General features: G+C 40.5%; 1 protein-coding gene and 1 long non-coding RNA gene across 4 annotated transcripts in view; both read left to right on the forward strand.

Annotated features, from left to right (window-relative positions):
- The window catches only part of LOC134059795 (ribonuclease inhibitor-like), a 58011-nt gene that overhangs the window by 14574 nt on the left and 23914 nt on the right, over positions 1-19523 (forward strand). The window lies entirely within an intron of this gene.
- Positions 10299-17925, forward strand: LOC134060039 (uncharacterized). Of its 3 annotated transcripts, none has more exons than XR_009935122.1 (5): positions 10299-10863; positions 11367-11443; positions 11870-12077; positions 17434-17517; positions 17620-17925. It is a non-coding gene; the product is annotated as an uncharacterized LOC134060039 (long non-coding RNA). The 3 variants fall into 3 exon arrangements; XR_009935121.1 differs by having other exon boundaries at positions 10300-10863; positions 11821-12077; XR_009935120.1 differs by lacking the exon at positions 11367-11443 and having other exon boundaries at positions 10308-10863; positions 11821-12077.

Consider the following 19523-nt stretch of genomic DNA (forward strand, 5'->3'; position numbering starts at 1 on the left):
TCTGCTTATGAGTACATGAGTGCTGCTGCTGCATCTCTGCTTATGAGTACATGAGTGCTGCTGCATCTCTGCTTATGAGTACATGAGTGCTGCTGCATCTCTGCTTATGAGTACATGAGTGCTGCTGCTGCTGCATCTCTGCTTATGAGTACATGAGTGCTGCTGCATCTCTGCTTATGAGTACATGAGTGCTGCTCATTGGGCAAGGAAGCTGTCAATCAGGCACCTCAGCTTTGAATGACAATAACGCAAGACTGCAGCAAGTCTCGGAGATGGGACTGACAAATCCGGAAAGCTAGGAGTTAGACAGGTCGATTGATATGTGACACTACCGGATATACCATAGTAAAAGCCCTTCAAAATCCATTCAAACAAGGAAATAGTCATTTCGGCCAAACGAATTCAGAGATTTGATGGTGCATACAAACAATAAAACTCTTACTACACAAGAAAACAATTCAAGCCTCTGTAACCCTTTGCCAGTACATCACACAGTCACACAGACTGTTCCATAGAATACCTCTGAGTGTCAGGTTTCAGTAGAGGTCAGGTTTGTCATGGTGGGCCAAAGTATGTGGGGGCAGTGCCCTCCTGAGTAGATGATGTGCAATGCGGTGCAAAAACACCCAAAATGAGTTTGGTTCCATAAGAGGTTAGATAGAGACAACATGGCCGCTTCGGTAGAGTCAACATGGCCGCTTAGATAGAGTCAACATGGCCGCTTAGATAGAGTCAACATGGCCGCTTAGATAGGCCCTTTCCGAAACCAGCCCCTAAACCCTAACACTACACACTTCCACTTTGTTTGCGCGTTCACGCGAGGGTCCGCCACATTAAGTATCATCCGAAACGAATTTTGAGTCGAGTGAAGTGCCTAGGGAGAGGGGCTACCACGCCTCCAAGAGCAAGTCAGCATCGATGCTGTCTTGAAACGCAGGTGCAACCGTTTTCAAGTGTTCGTGCAGCTCGCGTATCTCCATGCCAGTTGTTTTTTGGTCCGTATGACAGCATTTACAGACAAAAGCGTGATTTAAGCTACATTGTAACAACTCATGTTTAGTTTGATACTCAGTAAAATGTGCAAGATCGTACAGAAGTAGGCTGTAATATTTAAACACATGTGCAGGTCGCATTTACAGCACTTTTATAATTTGATGTTAAATAAAGCATAAAATGCAACTCCTCACTCATAGTAATGAAAGGAGAGAAGAGGGATGTATATCCTAACACACAGGGGTGTCCAGAACATCTTAATTGGCGATTTAATATATATTGCCTTCATAATTTCTATGAAAACGAATATGATGTCAACTTCCTTCTCCCTTCAAGTGCATCCGAAATGTAGCGCTGTTTTAACCCCCTAACCCTTCAAATGTGAGTGTTCTCCGCACCCACGAGTGGACTTGAAAAGGAAGTTCACTCGCTAACCGAGTCGAAGTGAGTAGGGATCCGTTTCGGAAAGGGCCATAGAGTCAACATGGCCGCTTAGATAGAGTCAACATGGCCGCTTAGATAGAGTCAACACGGCCGCTTAGATAGAGACAACACGGCCGCTTAGATAGAGACAACATGGCCGCTTAGATAGAGACAACACGGCCGCTTAGATAGAGACAACACGGCGGCTTAGATAGAGACAACACGGAGGTGGCCATCAAGAGTCTCTTAGATAGAGACAACATGGAGGTGGCCATCAAGAGTCTCTTAGATAGAGACAACATGGAGGTGGAGGTGGCCATCAAGAGTCTCTTAGATAGAGACAACATGGAGGTGGCCATCAAGAGTCTCTTAGATAGAGACAACATGGAGGTGGAGGTGGCCATCAAGAGTCTTTAGATAGAGACAACATGGCCGCTTAGATAGGGACAACACACACACTCACTGAGCAGGACTAATGCACGTAAGGCTGCTGATCCTGATGGTACACACACACACACACACACACACACACACACACACACACACACACACACACACACACACACACACACACTGAGCAGGACTAATGCACGTAAGGCTGCGGATTGCTCCTGGTTTGGAGTGGTTTTCAGCTAGGATGACCAGACAACACTAGTGCAGGTCAAGTCTTGTTTTGTCTTATCTAGAAAGTCTTAATTCTGCTGCTGTGAAGTACCTCACTGGAGTTCCTGAGTTGACTTGCACAGACCAGAGCTGTGAGACCTTGGTGGAGCTCTGTGATCAATGTGTGTATGTGTTTGTGTTTGTGTGTGTGTGCTAGTTCTCTGGTGTGCAAGGTCATCTGTGTGTGTGTGTGTGTGTGTGTGTGTGTGTGTGTGTGTGTGTGTGTGTGTGTGTGTGTGTGTGTGTGTGTGTGTGTGTGTGTGTGTGTGTGCGTGCGTGCGTGCGTGCGTGTGTGTGTGTGCTTGTTCTCTGGTGTGCAAGGTCATCTGTGTGTGTGTGTGAGTGTGTGAGAACCCTTGATGAAGATGTGTGTGTGTGTGTGTAACGGGTGCTAGCTGGTTAGCTATGCTGTGGAACGTTAGTAAAACCTCACTCCCCGACGCTTCAAGAGCGCTGCTGGCATGAAAGCTAGTAGCCTGGGCTTTTAGCTGGATTGTTAGCGCGCTCGACTCCCGATCCGAGGTGCTGCTGTCTCGCGGGTTCGAGTCCGGGCGTGTGCAGGGCTGGACCGCGGTGGTTCCACACAACGCAGGTTACATGTGGGCTCGTCCACATAGAATGCGGTCACTGCCACCACGTCCTGTATACAGTATGCAGCATGAAGCATAATATATACACATTATCTCTAACTCTCACAATCTGCATACATAGCCAAGGCATACAGTACACCTTCATTAGCTGTGTACTCTTACTGTATGTATACAGTATAATAGGCAATCTAGCATATGCTGTTCTTTTTACCTTTGCTGCGGCCAGAAAATGCTTACAGGCTTTCTGTGTCTGTGCAAGGCATCAAAGTCCAAAAACAGGTTGTAAGTAATGCCAATCAACCAAAGCCTATACCCTATACCACCAGGCATCATACTGTACTTATAAAAAAGTAATAGTAGGCCGAGGCTAGTCTGTGATGCACTGTTGCCTACAGTTCATAATGAATGGATTCTCCATCATGTAAACCAGGCTATTGTGTTTCATCTCTTTATCAGTAACACATTCCTACCATCACCATAGTAGACTAGTGCATTTAAATGAAGGCTTTGGAAATTGTGAGTGGTTTTCACTGTTTGTAATTTCATATATTAAACCAATGGTAAATGGTGAATATGGGAATCATTGTTTCATTCATCTTTCCATTTAAAGGCAACAATCAAAAAACACTTTTTTTTACAGTAAACAAAACGAGTGACGGAACATGAGTGCAAAATGATGAAATTGAATTGTGTAATAATGTGTAAAAGTGGAGTCCTCCCACAGGCTTGTCCACTGGGGGCAGATCTGACGTTCTCTTGCTGTTTTGATCACCCCACAGCTTTGACACTTTTGATCAAAATACTTTTTTGGCCCCAGCTTTGGCGCAACTGGCTGGGGCACCGGCACAGTACGCCGGCGACCTGGGTTCGATTTACGCCTGTGGTCCTTTCCGGATCCCGCCCCTGGGGCCTCATTTATAAAACTTTCCTACGCACAGATTTGATCTAAGACCGTGCGTACGCTCAAATCCGTGCCAACGCTCAGATTTATAAAGACCGTCTTTGACGTGGAAAAGTGCTTATCTCCACGTCAGGTTCCAACCTGACGTACGACCATTTCCTTGTGGTACTGCCAGGGTACTGCAAGTAATCTGAGGTCCAAATACGATGAATTCTCAAAATTCCAAGAAGACCAACGATCTCATGTAGTTCTCTACCATATGCATGATCAATATCAGCAGAAGTTGTAAGTAGTAAGTATAGAAGTTAAAGTTTTAACTAATTCTTAAAGGTTGGAAAAGGAAAGTGAAAAAATCCTATAATATTGTAGGCTATTGGAGGCTACAAGTAAGTAAACGCAGTTTATTCACCCCAGGCATTTCAAAAATAGAGTTTATCAACCTCTCCAAAGACGTATTCACCTATTTCAACTTTTAACATTGAAAAAGCACACTGTATTATCTGCATTCACAATATGAGCACTCATCAACACGAACCATTTAATCCACCAATCTTGAATTTCCCCTTGGGTATCAATAAAGTATCTATCTATCTATCTATCTATCTACCTATCTAGCCTATCTATCTATCTATCTATTTTATAAACACTTGATAATATCCTCTACCATAATCAAACATAGGCTATTCTGAATGCGTTATGAAACGGCGCATTACCGTGATCACAGAATTCATGGGTTACCCACTTCTTATTTTACTACTACACCCGTGCCATGCCTAGGCTATATCTTATCTATTTCATAGCATTCAAAAAAGCAGGCAGGCCATAGAGTCATCTATATATTTAATGTTCCCATCGATATTGACCATAAAGTGTCCATTTACGCTTGTTTAGAAGAGGGAAATATGACTTGCTTTCATAATATTCCAAGCTCCACAACAGAAAGATAATATTATAATGTAGGCTATATATGGACAGGTATTTTTCAGCATCTTTACATCGCAAATAGACATAATCTAGATAGATAGATATTTTATTGATCCCCAAGGGGAAATTCAAGAATTTGGTGTTAACATTCCATTCTCACGGTAATTGCATTGTTGCCTTTATCAAACGCACGCACAGGCGCATTACCGTGATCACAGAATTCATGGGTTACCCACTTTATATAAAAATATATAAAGGTAAATAGACATAATCTATCCTCTGAAAAGCAGAGTTTTGCATCTTCATAATTGCGGCCGAGTTGCAATGAGTTATAGCACGCGTCTGATTGCATAGCCTGTGTCTGATGGCAGTGCCCAAGACCAGATGGCAATACGTGGATGATAACAATTAGGATAATGCAGGCTAAAATATAAAAATATATAAAGGTAGGCCTAAAGGTCACTGGACATTCTTGAAAGTAAACAGTCGCTGACATCGATATTGCTTGAATCCCGACGCGCAGAATGAATGAAGAATGACCGGTGAACTACTTATACTATTCGCTATACAGTAAAAACATAGCCTATCCATAAACGTTCGGTCTACATGACATACAGTATCTCGCTTATAATGTAGTCCGCCGTAGGCTACATGGGCAGTATCTAACCCTGGGTCATATTGGAAACGCCATACTGTAAATTAGTATGATGTACTGTAGGTATTTCCGTCATAAGGTAGCCTACTATGTTCTATTACCAAAGTAAACCTACTACATTTGCCACACATTGCCTACTACATTACTGCAAGCAGAAGGAATAAAAGCAAGCAGAGGACAATGGACATGGATGCATATTTCTTTCCAGAAAGCGCTGCTTGGAAAATTATAATTAATTATTCGAACTAACAGCGCATTACATAGGTTAACATCAGATAGCATAGGCTAGGCCTTTACAGTTTTCAATATATTTTAGGTACAACTCAGCCATTGATTGCATTAAAGCCTATGCTAATGATATTGATGAGGGGGCGTGTACAAGGCGGAGACCTAAAATCACCCGGCTGCGCACAAATTCACGTTCATTTGCGATTTATAATGGCCACATCTGCAAGAGTGGCGTAAGCACGTTTTTTTGTGCATACGTTCGTTTCTCTGAATCACACGTACGATCATATCAGAAATGCTCTAAGATCAAATGAACGATGGTTTCTACGCGATACTTTTATAAATGAGGCCCCTGCTCTTTCTCCCATTCACTTCCTGTCATTCTCCACTATCTCTATCATTAAAGGCATAAAAAGCCCCCCAAAATATACTTAACCAATCATTAATGCTTCATTACAGTAATACTTTAAAGGGAAACTATGCAGGATTGGCGATTTCATCTCCGGTTTCGGTTTCGCTTTTCATTTTCGCTCTTTTATGCTTGCATATTTCTCTGCAAAGCTTCCCCGACAGCTTTAGCGTGTATATTTACAGTATACATATATAGGCTATATATATATAGCGGATAGGGACACTGGGGGTGGGAGGAAATATTACTGTTTTCGATAAAACTGGTCAGTCAAGCAAAACAACGATTTCTAAGCGATTTTATGACTATGAAAAAGTTGCATAGGGTCTCTTTAATACATTAATACACTCATCTTAATATTCAAATATGATGGCAGTCTGACAGTGGACCTAAGAAGAACTGGTCTGATCTTGCCATCTGGACTTGTGTGCATGTGCTAACTATTCTTGATCTTAGGCCCAGGAGGCGCCTTATCAATCACTACAGCTTCTTCCCTGGGTCATTCAGGCCTATACTGTGGGGCCAGTAACCAGTGTGAGTGAACTTATCAATCACTACAGCCTCTTCCCTGGGTCATTCAGGCCTATACTGTGGGGCCAGTAATCAGTGTAGGTGAACTTGTGTAATCTGCCACACCCACAGTGAGAGAGAGCAAACCAGTGAGAAAAACAAGAGGGAAGAACAGGGAGACAAAGTTCACCGGCGACATGTTGTTGCTTAACCAGTCAATCACACTATACTATTCCGGCTCCATTTTGGGACAGAGAGCAGTGGAGACATTCCTGTAGGCTGGGGCTGTTCAATTACACATTCAGTATGATCACATTTGAGACCAAAACATGGAGCTGGGTCAGACATTTTCAGCAGCTGGTAAGCAGCAGGTAGTGACACATTTTTGAAAAACATCTAATGTTTTCATGGGACTGAACTTGTGTTTCAGAAGTGGAGTTAGAGAGAGCTTTGTAAACATAGCAGCAGAATTAAATCTTGATAAAGTATTTTGTTACAGTATGTGCATCCTGCATAGCCAGTGCATTTTTCACATTTGATGTAGGAAATAAAATCAGCTCACTCATCAACAAAGCCAAAGTGCTACAAAGTAGCGTGGTAAAAATGAAGTAGTAAAAGTTAGCAAGCCCACAGTACGGTAGTGTACAAAGCTTTATTCATGACACCAGAGGCAGGTTACAAACACACAAGCATCCTAGGCGAGCATTAGAGCAACAAGTCTGTAGTAAACAAGGTCTTACCATTATTTATCGGACTAAAACAGGTATTCTTGATGGACTACATGAAATGAGACAGCTGTCATGATGAGAGATACGCCGTTATTACGTCCAACTAAAAGGGAGGTTGACTTCAGAGGACAGAAAAAAACAAAATAACTGAGATCATCCTTTTAATGTCTACCTTTCTGTGGTGTAGCCTGTTGAACAGCTGCCCCAGTAGTCCTTAAACAGATACAATGATGCCTAATTACTAGAAATCTCCCCACAGTAGCAGCTACTGTCAGGGTACATGAATTACAGTAAAACCCATCCAACTACAAATCCCATCTACATTTCAGATTTGGAGTTTTGAGGCGAGACACGGCGGAAACATCTTTTTTGTGAATATAGCCACATCAGACATGGGTACATCAAAAAGACGAGTCGTGCCCATATTCAGAAAGGAAACATGACTCGTCTTTTTTATGTGCCCATATTCAGAAAGGAAACATCAAAAAGACGAGTCATGTTTCCTTCCTGAATATGGGCACATCAAAGAGACGAGTCATGTTTCCTTCCTGAATATGGGCACATCAAAAAGACGAGTCATGTTTCCTTCCTGAATATGGGCACATCAAAGAGACGAGTCATGTTTCCTTTCTGAATATGGGCACATCAAAGAGACGAGTCATGTTTCCTCCCTGAATATGGGCACATCAAAAAGACGAGTCATGTTTCCTTTCTGAATATGGGCACATCAAAAAGACGAGTCATGTTTCCTTTCTGAATATGGCCACATCAGACATGGGCACATCAGAAAGTGCACACAACTCTCTGCTGGCCTGCATCAGGTGTGACCCCTCAGGTGTGTTGGGAAACTGCCACTCCGAGCACTATGAGCACTCTGGCACTTTGCAACTGGTCAAATGTGTGTGTGCTGATGGAACTCTGGTTTTGTTCACTCAGAGCGTCACACTCTCAGTGTTCAGAGGGCACACTGGGGCCTCCATCTCAAGCCAGGGTGTGACGTCAGCCTGAAAACAGTAGCACACACATTGTGTTGACATAAGACAGATTCAGGATTTGTTTACAAGTTATAGGCCTTGAGGCTGTAGTGTGCCAGTCTACGCTGCATGAATGATCATGAAGCTGAAAAGCAGGTGGAAGCTGTACTGTAGAATTGTTACGATGAGATAAAAAGCCCAGTTTATAAACTACTCACATGTAATGTGTGTGCGTGCGTGCGTGCGTGTGTGAGTGGACGTGCGTGTGTGTGTGTGTAAGTGCGTGCGTGCGTGCGTGTGTGCGTGTGTACGTGTGTGTGTGTGTGTGCGTGTGCGTGTGCGTGTGCGTGTGCGTGTGCGTGTGCGTGTGCGTGTGTGTGTGTGTGTGTGTACGTGTGTGTGTGTGTGTGTGTGTGTGTATGTGTGTGTGTGTGTGATCAGCTTCTTCCTATAGGGGGCACCCTAGAGTGCCTGTGAGCAACTGAGCCTGTTGATACATTGATATATGCAGTGCAGCATAACACAAGAGCTTCTTCCTATAGGGGGCACTGTGGTGCAACAGGCTGCAGCCCTCATACCACATACGGGTCCGCTCATATCCCGATCCCTCCCCATCTCTCTCTCCCACTTGCTTCCTGTCTACGTCTTCACTGTATGATATCCTATCATAAGAAAGGCAAAAAGGCCAAAAGATATACGTACAAAACAAGAGCTTCTCTGAGGAGGGCACCCTAGAGTGCCTGTGTACAGCTGAGGTGTTGGTGGCACATTTCATAAACTGTGGCACAATAATGACAATGTTGACGTGGACATTGTGGACCATGCCGTCTCTCTTTCCTCTCCCCATCACTGGGATGTGGCCCACTAAACCACTCAGGATGCGTTCTTAGTTGCCCAGCCAATTAAATAATAAGTTATTTTAAAAATGTGAAACATGTTCCTTAGTGTCAGGCAGCTATATAGACCATCATAGTAGGAAGCCACAGACACATTCCGTGCTTTATTTTGGTTTATCACCACAGTAAATTTACTTTTTCAGGAAACAAATGGGGTCTCGTATGCTCCAAAATACATTACAAAAAAAATGCCTTTAGATAATTAACCGCCGTGAACAGCTATGGTAAACCTCTGCATCACCTCCAGAATGTGTTGTTAACCTGTAAATAATTTTGTAGTCTGCATTCCGATGAGGTCTGTGGAGAAGCCTCCATTGTGCATATCAGTCCCGTGGGGAATAGCTCCACCTAGTGGTGACAAAATAGCAGGTGTGCGAGAGAAGAAATTTAGAATCGAAAGTAAAAAGAACAGAGCGACCGACCAGATAACGGAAGGAAGACGACGGGGGAGCAATACCCTGCTCAACAAGTAAAGCTTTTAATATAACCGAGGTTATGCAAATAGTCATGATCAGTATGTGAAGTTAGGCAGGCTGTTAACGAACCTAAAACATGTAGGCTAACACATTCTCTTCATATGGGGACGTGGGTGTCTTTGTTGATATTTCCAATGGCGCAAAACGAGGTGAACTTAAGGTGGGTGTTGAGCTTCTTTTATAGATAAATCATCAGCAGTGTTGCACGAAGCGAAGGCGTGTTAAAGAGTAGGCTAGGCTACATTTGATAGATGAGCTGGGACTGAACATTTACAACTTTTGTGTTTTATGACCTTGGCGTCCAGGTGCGCGTTCCACAGTAGCCTGTTTGCGTATGAAGAAACTATTTAGCGTAAGCTACAGGTGCACATGCCTAGCCTCCATTTTAGGCTGAATAGGCTCACAGGTCCATTGGACAGAAGCTTTATGTAAGATGATGGAAAACTACTGCCCTGTGTGTTTTTTTTTTTTACATTTGGTGGGAATATGGGCCTCAAATGATGCACGAACACATCAAATGTATTGTGTACATCAAATGTATAATGCAGATAAGATGTTTTTTTTCTTTTTTCGCTAGCGTCAGCATGTGCGCTCTCCAATGTATTAGTTAGTAGCCTACTTTATTAATAATCGAAACGACCCATTATCTTGTTTTGTTGTGTATGTGCATGTTTGATGAAATTAAGTTAGCTTTATTGTCATTGTGCTGAGACAACAGAGAACAACTAAAAGCAGCATCTAACCTGAAGTGAAATAAACGCACGTGGGCCTAAAGTGCAGAGTTCATTTGAAGGAATGATGTAGGTAGTGCAGTGTGATCTGATCATAGACCTAAAAGCAATCTGGATCTGATAGTGCAGCATTTACAGTATAGACAAATGCATACAGCTAAGTAGCCTATGTCTAAGCAACGTGATCTCAAAGTCAAGGTAGTATAACCATGTACGAAAATTCGTGTCACGATAGATCGTACAAGGCTGTACGATTTAATGCATTGTGAACCACGCCCCCATTCTCCGATGATCTTTCAGCCATATTGGATGCTGGGTTCAAACGAAATTTACTATTGATTTAATTGTATCGACAGTGGATAATTTACTGTATTCCATGTCATGAATGACCACAATTTTGAAACGTTGATAAATTATATCACAGTTTTCTCGTCTTAAATGAAAGCATGAGTCATGAGTTATCCTAGTTTATGATTGCGAAGGTGTTTCTCCGTCAGATTTGTTAGCACATTGTTAGCACAGCGAGGTGTCACGTGATCTCACGGCTTGGCGTAAGATTGTACGCCACTTACGCTATTTGCGTGCCATTTTACCATGCATTTTATGCATTTTACACATTTAAGGCTTTTAGCGTCTTACTGTACGCTGTTTGGCCATGGAGAACAACGCATCCCAGCTGCCACACGTTAACAGCCGAATCAAAACGAAAATATCCGAGCAGCTAAGGATTGAAACGAAGTCCGAAAAGAAAACGACAGCAAGGTGAGTTGGTTGCATCTTGCATGTGACAGCAGACAAGATTTGCGTGGTAATAATGTGTATGAACATCTCAGCTCTTATATTATATTGTGACAAGTAGGCTAGTTGGCTACGGCTGCACATCTATATGCTTTTCTCTGTGATCTTGTCGATAGCCAGCTAGAATGTTATACCCTAATAATAACAGCTAATGCTATAGCTTGCAATAAGAAACATATGTAATTTTCGCATACATCTTGCATTGATATGGCCATTATGGCCATTTTAATTGCATGTGGTATGTTATTGAGCTATATTGACAATACAAAATTATATACCACGTCGTTTATTCAATGTTGCCATACATAAAGCGAGTGATAATGATAAAGTTATCAGACAGGCATGTGCAATCGAATCTAAACTGCAGATTAGGCGGCGAACGCTCGGGAAAGGAAGAAGAATATAAGAGGGTGATGGGTTACTGCACTGATCACTTAAAGAACACTTTATGTTTGTATATTTTATAGATCAGTGGGTTGCTGTCATGTGACAGCCACACACAAAAAACGGAAATGCATCATAGAGTGAGAGCAAGCCATGTGGGGTAAACATGTAATAATGTTGTTGTTGTTTTGATTTTGTTTTTAAATAATGTTTTATTATTATTATTATTATTTTTAAATAGTGCATTTCTTCAGCATACCAAATAGTACAATGCAGTTTTTAATGTCCAAAGTAGCCTACCGGTACTGTATTATTTTCCTGCATAAGAACTACAATAGGCTACTCCAGTATTTGAATAAATACCCACAGCAGTTTTACCCTTGTCTCACCTATACAATGTCTATGAATTGCAGTAGTGATGAAAATGAAAAAGGAAAGGAAGGTGTCCTGATGTGTTGTTTAAGGATTATGGTCCTGCAATGTTTTCTAGACAAATCTTTATGTCTTTTTTGTTTTCATTTCATCATGTTTTCACAGATTCTTGCTCCTGATATCCTGATGATACTGTCCTGTATGACTCCAACAGAACACTCACAGAAAGGAGAGCAGTGTCATACTACAAGATAACTAGCAACAAACCCTTGTTTGTCCTTGTTTGGCTACTCATTTGTCTACTTCCTGAAGAGGAGCATGCTAGCCTCGACACCTCAGTTCTTGCTTCCATTAACAGCTGTGTTATGGAGCGCATCCTCACATCATGGTCTACTGCAGCAGGTGGATACGGAAGACAATTGGTAGGTATTTTGCATCACTTTTACCTAACCTTTACTGTGGTTTGGCTATGGTACATATGGTTGTTGCTACACTAAATATAGGCCCATATTGTAGATTGGGAAACCTACTGTACAGTTGATAAATTTTGGCCTATACTATTAAGGGTCAGCTGAATTGACCACCTATACCATATATTTTCTGAAAGCCTATAGCCCCTAGATGTCAATTCATAGGAATTACGGCATGTCCTTCCTGAGCCATACATTTTCTGTGAATTTGCTTTGCCTTTCAACAAATATACAAAATAGAACCATGTATAGATTTATGTTGTCCAAAGGTTGCAGGAAGGTGGGATATGTTCTAATGTATGTTAAATCACATCTATAACTGACAAGCTTTCAGAAAATATATGGTTTGGTTAGGTGAAATGGCTTTGCCTTTGAGTTGGACCTCAAATCGTATCATATGTGTACCTCGTTCGTCAGTATGCAGAATAGAGTCATGTATAGATTTATGTTGTGCAAAGGTTGCAGGAAGGTGGGATATGTTCTAATGTATGTTAAATCACATCTATAACTGACAAGCTTTCAGAAAATATATGGTTTGGTTAGGTGAAATTGCTCTGCCTTTGAGGTGGACCTCAAATCGTATCATATGTGCACCTCGTTCGCCAGTATGCAGAATAGAATGATGTATAGATTTATGTTGTCCAAAGGTTGCAGGAAGGTGGGATATGTTGTAATGTATGTTAAATCACATCTATAACTGACAAGCTTTCAGAAAATATATGGTTTGGTTAGGTGAAATTGCTCTGCCTTTGAGTTGGACCTCAAATCGTATCATATGTGTACCTCGTTCCGCAGTATGCAGAATAGAGTCATGTATAGATTTATGTTGTGCAAAGGTTGCAGGAAGGTAGGATATGTTGTAATGTATGTTAAATCACATCTATAACTGACAAGCTTTCAGAAAATATATGGTTTGGTTAGGTGAAATTGCTCTGCCTTTGAGTTGGACCTCAAATCGTATCATATGTGCACCTCGTTCGTCAGTATGCAGAATAGAGTCATGTATAGATTTATGTTGTGCAAAGGTTGCAGGAAGGTGGGATATGTTGTAATGTATGTTAAATCACATCTATAACTGACAAGCTTTCAGAAAATATATGGTTTGGTTAGGTGAAATTGCTCTGCCTTTGAGGTGGACCTCAAATCGTATCATATGTGTACCTCGTTCGCCAGTATGCAGAATAGAATGATGTATAGATTTATGTTGTCCAAAGGTTGCAGGAAGGTGGGATATGTTGTATTATACAACAATTGGGTTCTAAGAAGCTGTTTCTTTGTTTCTGATTGGCCGAGAGACGTTCCATGAGTTGAAATATCCCACGATAATCCACTCGGACTTTTCACAGCTAATAATAAATCACTCCGCGATACAATGTCAAGTTGTGAAGTGTAAAACGAACTGTAACGTTGCATCCAAGCTGAAATACAGACGCTCAGAACGTAGAATATGACGGAGGTGGATATTAGCTAGTTGGATGGCATGTAGGCTAAGTAAAATAGTGATGTTTCAAAGCTAAAAACATGTCCTAACCAGACGCAATGCGAGCTAACGTTTATTGCTTGACAACGGGAGAGATAGAACTAACGACTGGCTTTTGGCCATAGCAACGTGCTTTTAGAACTAACGACTGGCCTTTGGCCATAGCAACCATCCATTTAGAACTAGTAACGGCAGTTTGTCCTGCAAGTAATAGAAATTTGTGGCGGAGAGAAGTAGTTCTACAAACAAGACAGTTTTAGCGATCTAAACGTTTACATTATAATGGGGAATTAGCGCAAAAAACAAGTGGTAGAATTGTTGTATAAAAGCAATATAGCACTCGTGGTCGTGGGTTGTTGCTGGATATTCCCACGGGTGTTGTTGCCTGCGCCACTCGGCCTCCGGCCTCGAGGCTACGGCCGAACAACACCCGTGGGAATATCCAGCAACAACCCACTCCCACTCGTGCTATATTGCTTAAATGTATGTTAAATCACATCTATAACTGACAAGCTTTCAGAAAATATATGGTTTGGTTAGGTGAAATTGCTCTGCCTTTGAGTTGGACCTCAAATCGTATCATATGTGTACCTCGTTCGTCAGTATGCAGAATAGAGTCATGTATAGATTTATGTTGTGCAAAGGTTGCAGGAAGGTGGGATATGTTGTAATGTATGTTAAATCACATCTATAACTGACAAGCTTTCAGAAAATATATGGTTTGGTTAGGTGAAATTGCTCTGCCTTTGAGTTGGACCTCAAATCGTATCATATGTGTACCTCGTTCGTCAGTATGCAGAATAGAGTCATGTATAGATTTATGTTGTGCAAAGGTTGCAGGAAGGTGGGATATGTTGTAATGTATGTTAAATCACATCTATAACTGACAAGCTTTCAGAAAATATATGGTTTGGTTAGGTGAAATTGCTCTGCCTTTGAGGTGGACCTCAAATCGTATCATATGTGTACCTCGTTCGTCAATATGCAGAATAGAGTCATGTATAGATTTATGTTGTGCAAAGGTTGCAGGAAGGTAGGATATGTTGTAATGTATGTTAAATCACATCTATAACTGACAAGCTTTCAGAAAATGTATGGTTTGGTTAGGTGAAATTGCTCTGCCTTTGAGGTGGACCTCAAATCGTATCATATGTGTACCTCGTTCGCCAGTATGCAGAATAGAATGATGTATAGATTTATGTTGTCCAAAGGTTGCAGGAAGGTGGGATATGTTGTAATGTATGTTAAATCACATCTATAACTGACAAGCTTTCAGAAAATATATGGTTTGGTTAGGTGAAATTGCTCTGCCTTTGAGTTGGACCTCAAATCGTATCATATGTGTACTTCGTTCGTCAGTATGCAGAATAGAGTCATGTATAGATTTATGTTGTGCAAAGGTTGCAGGAAGGTGGGATATGTTGTAATGTATGTTAAATCACATCTATAACTGACAAGCTTTCAGAAAATATATGCTTTGGTTAGGTGAAATTGCTCTGCCTTTGAGTTGGACCTCAAATCGTATCATATGTGTACCTCGTTTGTCAGTATGCAGAATAGAGTCATGTATAGATTTATGTTGTGCAAAGGTTGCAGGAAGGTGGGATATGTTGTAATGTATGTTAAATCACATCTATAACTGACAAGCTTTCAGAAAATATATGGTTTGGTTAGGTGAAATTGCTCTGCCTTTGAGTTGGACCTCAAATCGTATCATATGTGTACCTCGTTCGTCAGTATGCAGAATAGAGTCATGTATAGATTTATGTTGTGCAAAGGTTGCAGGAAGGTGGGATATGTTGTAATGTATGTTAAATCACATCTATAACTGACAAGCTTTCAGAAAATATATGGTTTGGTTAGGTGAAATTGCTCTGCCTTTGAGGTGGACCTCAAATCGTATCATATGTGTACCTCGTTCGTCAATATGCAGAATAGAGTCATGTATAGATTTATGTTGTGCAAAGGTTGCAGGAAGGTGGGATATGTTGTAATGTATGTTAAATCACATCTATAACTGACAAGCTTTCAGAAAATATATGGTTTGGTTAGGTGAAATTGCTCTGCCTTTGAGGTGGACCTCAAATCGTATCATATGTGTACCTCGTTCGTCAATATGCAGAATAGAGTCATGTATAGATTTATGTTGTGCAAAGGTTGCAGGAAGGTGGGATATGTTGTAATGTATGTTAAATCACATCTATAACTGACAAGCTTTCAGAAAATATATGCTTTGGTTAGGTGAAATTGCTCTGCCTTTGAGTTGGACCTCAAATCGTATCATATGTGTACCTCGTTTGTCAGTATGCAGAATAGAGTCATGTATAGATTTATGTTGTGCAAAGGTTGCAGGAAGGTGGGATATGTTGTAATGTATGTTAAATCACATCTATAACTGACAAGCTTTCAGAAAATATATGGTTTGGTTAGGTGAAATTGCTCTGCCTTTGAGGTGGACCTCAAATCGTATCATATGTGTACCTCGTTCGCCAGTATGCAGAATAGAATGATGTATAGATTTATGTTGTCCAAAGGTTGCAGGAAGGTGGGATATGTTGTAATGTATGTTAAATCACATCTATAACTGACAAGCTTTCAGAAAATATATGGTTTGGTTAGGTGAAATTGCTCTGCCTTTGAGTTGGACCTCAAATCGTATCATATGTGTACCTCGTTCGTCAGTATGCAGAATAGAGTCATGTATAGATTTATGTTGTGCAAAGGTTGCAGGAAGGTGGGATATGTTGTAATGTATGTTAAATCACATCTATAACTGACAAGCTTTCAGAAAATATATGGTTTGGTTAGGTGAAATTGCTCTGCCTTTGAGTTGGACCTCAAATCGTATCATATGTGTACCTCGTTCGTCAGTATGCAGAATAGAGTCATGTATAGATTTATGTTGTGCAAAGGTTGCAGGAAGGTGGGATATGTTCTAATGTATGTTAAATCACATCTATAACTGACGAGCTTTCAGAAAATATATGGTTTGGTTAGGTGAAATTGCTCTGCCTTTGAGTTGGACCTCAAATCGTATCATATGTGTACCTCGTTCGTCAGTATGCAGAATAGAGTCATGTATAGATTTATGTTGTGCAAAGGTTGCAGGAAGGTGGGATATGTTGTAATGTATGTTAAATCACATCTATAACTGACAAGCTTCCAGAAAATATATGGTTTGGTTAGGTGAAATTGCTCTGCCTTTGAGTTGGACCTCAAATCGTATCATATGTGTACCTCGTTTGTCAGTATGCAGAATAGAGTCATGTATAGATTTATGTTGTGCAAAGGTTGCAGGAAGGTGGGATATGTTCTAATGTATGTTAAATCACATCTATAACTGACAAGCTTTCAGAAAATATATGGTTTGGTTAGGTGAAATTGCTCTGCCTTTGAGGTGGACCTCAAATCGTATCATATGTGTACCTCGTTCGCCAGTATGCAGAATAGAATGATGTATAGATTTATGTTGTCCAAAGGTTGCAGGAAGGTGGGATATGTTGTAATGTATGTTAAATCACATCTATAACTGACAAGCTTTCAGAAAATATATGGTTTGGTTAGGTGAAATTGCTCTGCCTTTGAGGTGGACCTCAAATCGTATCATATGTGTACCTCGTTCGCCAGTATGCAGAATAGAATGATGTATAGATTTATGTTGTCCAAAGGTTGCAGGAAGGTGGGATATGTTCTAATGTATGTTAAATCGCATCTATAACTGACAAGCTTTCAGAAAACAGTTATTTTAGTATGGCCCTGAGTTATGATAGAAATTATATTGACACAAACAGAATGGTAATGGCATTTTTTCTGTTACCGTTTATTTAGGTCCAAACCATCTTGAAGCCTTTTGGACAGAGGAGCGGATGACCGAGCTGGTTAACCTCTACATAAATAGACACATGTCAAGTGGTATGTTTGTCTTTAGATGTAAAGAAATGAAATGTAAAGAAATGATGCAGACTACTGTGTCTGATTACACTTTAACACCTTTCTACCTCAACACTAATTCAGGGTTTATCAAGGCCCAAATATGCTGAGGAATACAGGCTGCCTTGGTGGCCTAAGGAGTCATGTCAATGATCAGCTGTTTGTTGAGGCAGCAGCAGCAGGAGCAGCACCAACAACAGAAGCAGCAGCAGCAGCAGGAGCAGGACCACCAGCACTATAAACGCCATCAGCAGCAGCGGCAGATTATAAAGAAGGATAACAATGAATACATGAAATCAGAGTGGGAAGTTGTGCTTTTATGTTTCATATATACTGTATAAATATGCACCTTACTTGAGTGTCTCTACAATTTACTTATACTGCAATGCAATTAAAATAAAGGCATTAATTTAATTCATTTGTCATTTCAGTTTTTATTCTTACATTCATTTCACCTGGGTGCCAGCCAAACTTAGCCCTTCCCACAACATTTCAGGTCGGGAAGTACGGTCTGGAATTGCACCGTCAACTATGCTCGATCCAGAGCTGTTCGGACCAATGTGTACATGTTGTAAAAGATACACAAGTTCATCTGAATGCTGTAGGCTATGTCTTAGTAAACATACATGTTCATGATTTGCATAGACAGGCAGGCCTTGATTGCACCTTAGGGTTACAGTTATGTTCATATAGACTGCACTCTGGCTATATCGTCAGACAGTTTTGCATGCGCACAAGTTGATGAATCGAACCAACCACCTCATAACACCCATTTTGTGCCTGTTTCTCATTTCACATGTTTTGTGATAAATAAACATGATTTGCCGGTCAGTTTTGACATACGTGACTGCCTTAAAAAGTACCATCTAGACAGCTATTCGGTTGAGTTTTCAGACAGTTTTGCATGCACACAAGTTGATGAACCATCTTCAGAAACTGATGTTTAGAGGGCATATTTTTGACATACGTTGATAAATAAAAGTTTTTAAATCATACTCAAACCATTAAAACATCCATATTTTGATTGATTATGATACACAGAGGTGTGCTGTACTGAAATAAACTGAATTTCACAGATCTTATGCGCAGTGGGAATTTTGATCCAGAAGACATCTTCAGAAACTGATGTTCAGAGAGCATATTTGTCACATAAGTTGATACACAAAAGTTCTTAAATCATACCCAAACCATTAAAACATCCATATTTTGATTGATTATGATACACAGAGGTGTGTTGTACTGAAATGAACCCAATTTCACTCATCTTATATGCTGTGGGAATTCTGATCCACAAGACAGCTTTAGAAATTGACGTTAGAGAGCATATTTTTCACATAAGTTGATACACAAAAGTTCTTAAATCATACCCAAACCATTAAAACATCCATATTTTGATTGATTATGATACACAGAGGTGTGCTGTACTGAAATAAACTGAATTTCACAGATCTTATGGGCAGTGGGAATTTTGATCCAGAAGACATCTTCAGAAACTGATGTTCAGAGAGCATATTTGTCACATAAGTTGATACACAAAAGTTCTTAAATCATACCCAAACCATTAAAACATCCATATTTTGATTGATTATGATACACAGAGGTGTGTTGTACTGAAATGAACCCAATTTCACTCATCTTATATGCTGTGGGAATTCTGATCCACAAGACAGCTTTAGAAATTGACGTTAGAGAGCATATTTTTCACATAAGTTGATACACAAAAGTTCTTAAATCATACCCAAACCATTAAAACATCCATATTTTGATTGATTATGATACACAGAGGTGTGCTGTACTGAAATAAACTCAATTTCACTGATCTTATGTGCAGTGGGAATTTTGATCCAGAAGACATCTTCAGAAACTGACGTTCAGAGAGCATATTTTTCACATAAGTCGATACACAAAAGTTCTTAAATCATACCCAAACCATTAAAACATCCATATTTTGATTGATTATGATACACAGAGGTGTGCTGTACTGAAAT

The sequence above is a fragment of the Sardina pilchardus genome, chromosome 16, assembly GCF_963854185.1.
Source record: "Sardina pilchardus chromosome 16, fSarPil1.1, whole genome shotgun sequence".
NCBI classification, from domain to species: Eukaryota; Metazoa; Chordata; class Actinopteri; order Clupeiformes; family Clupeidae; genus Sardina; species Sardina pilchardus.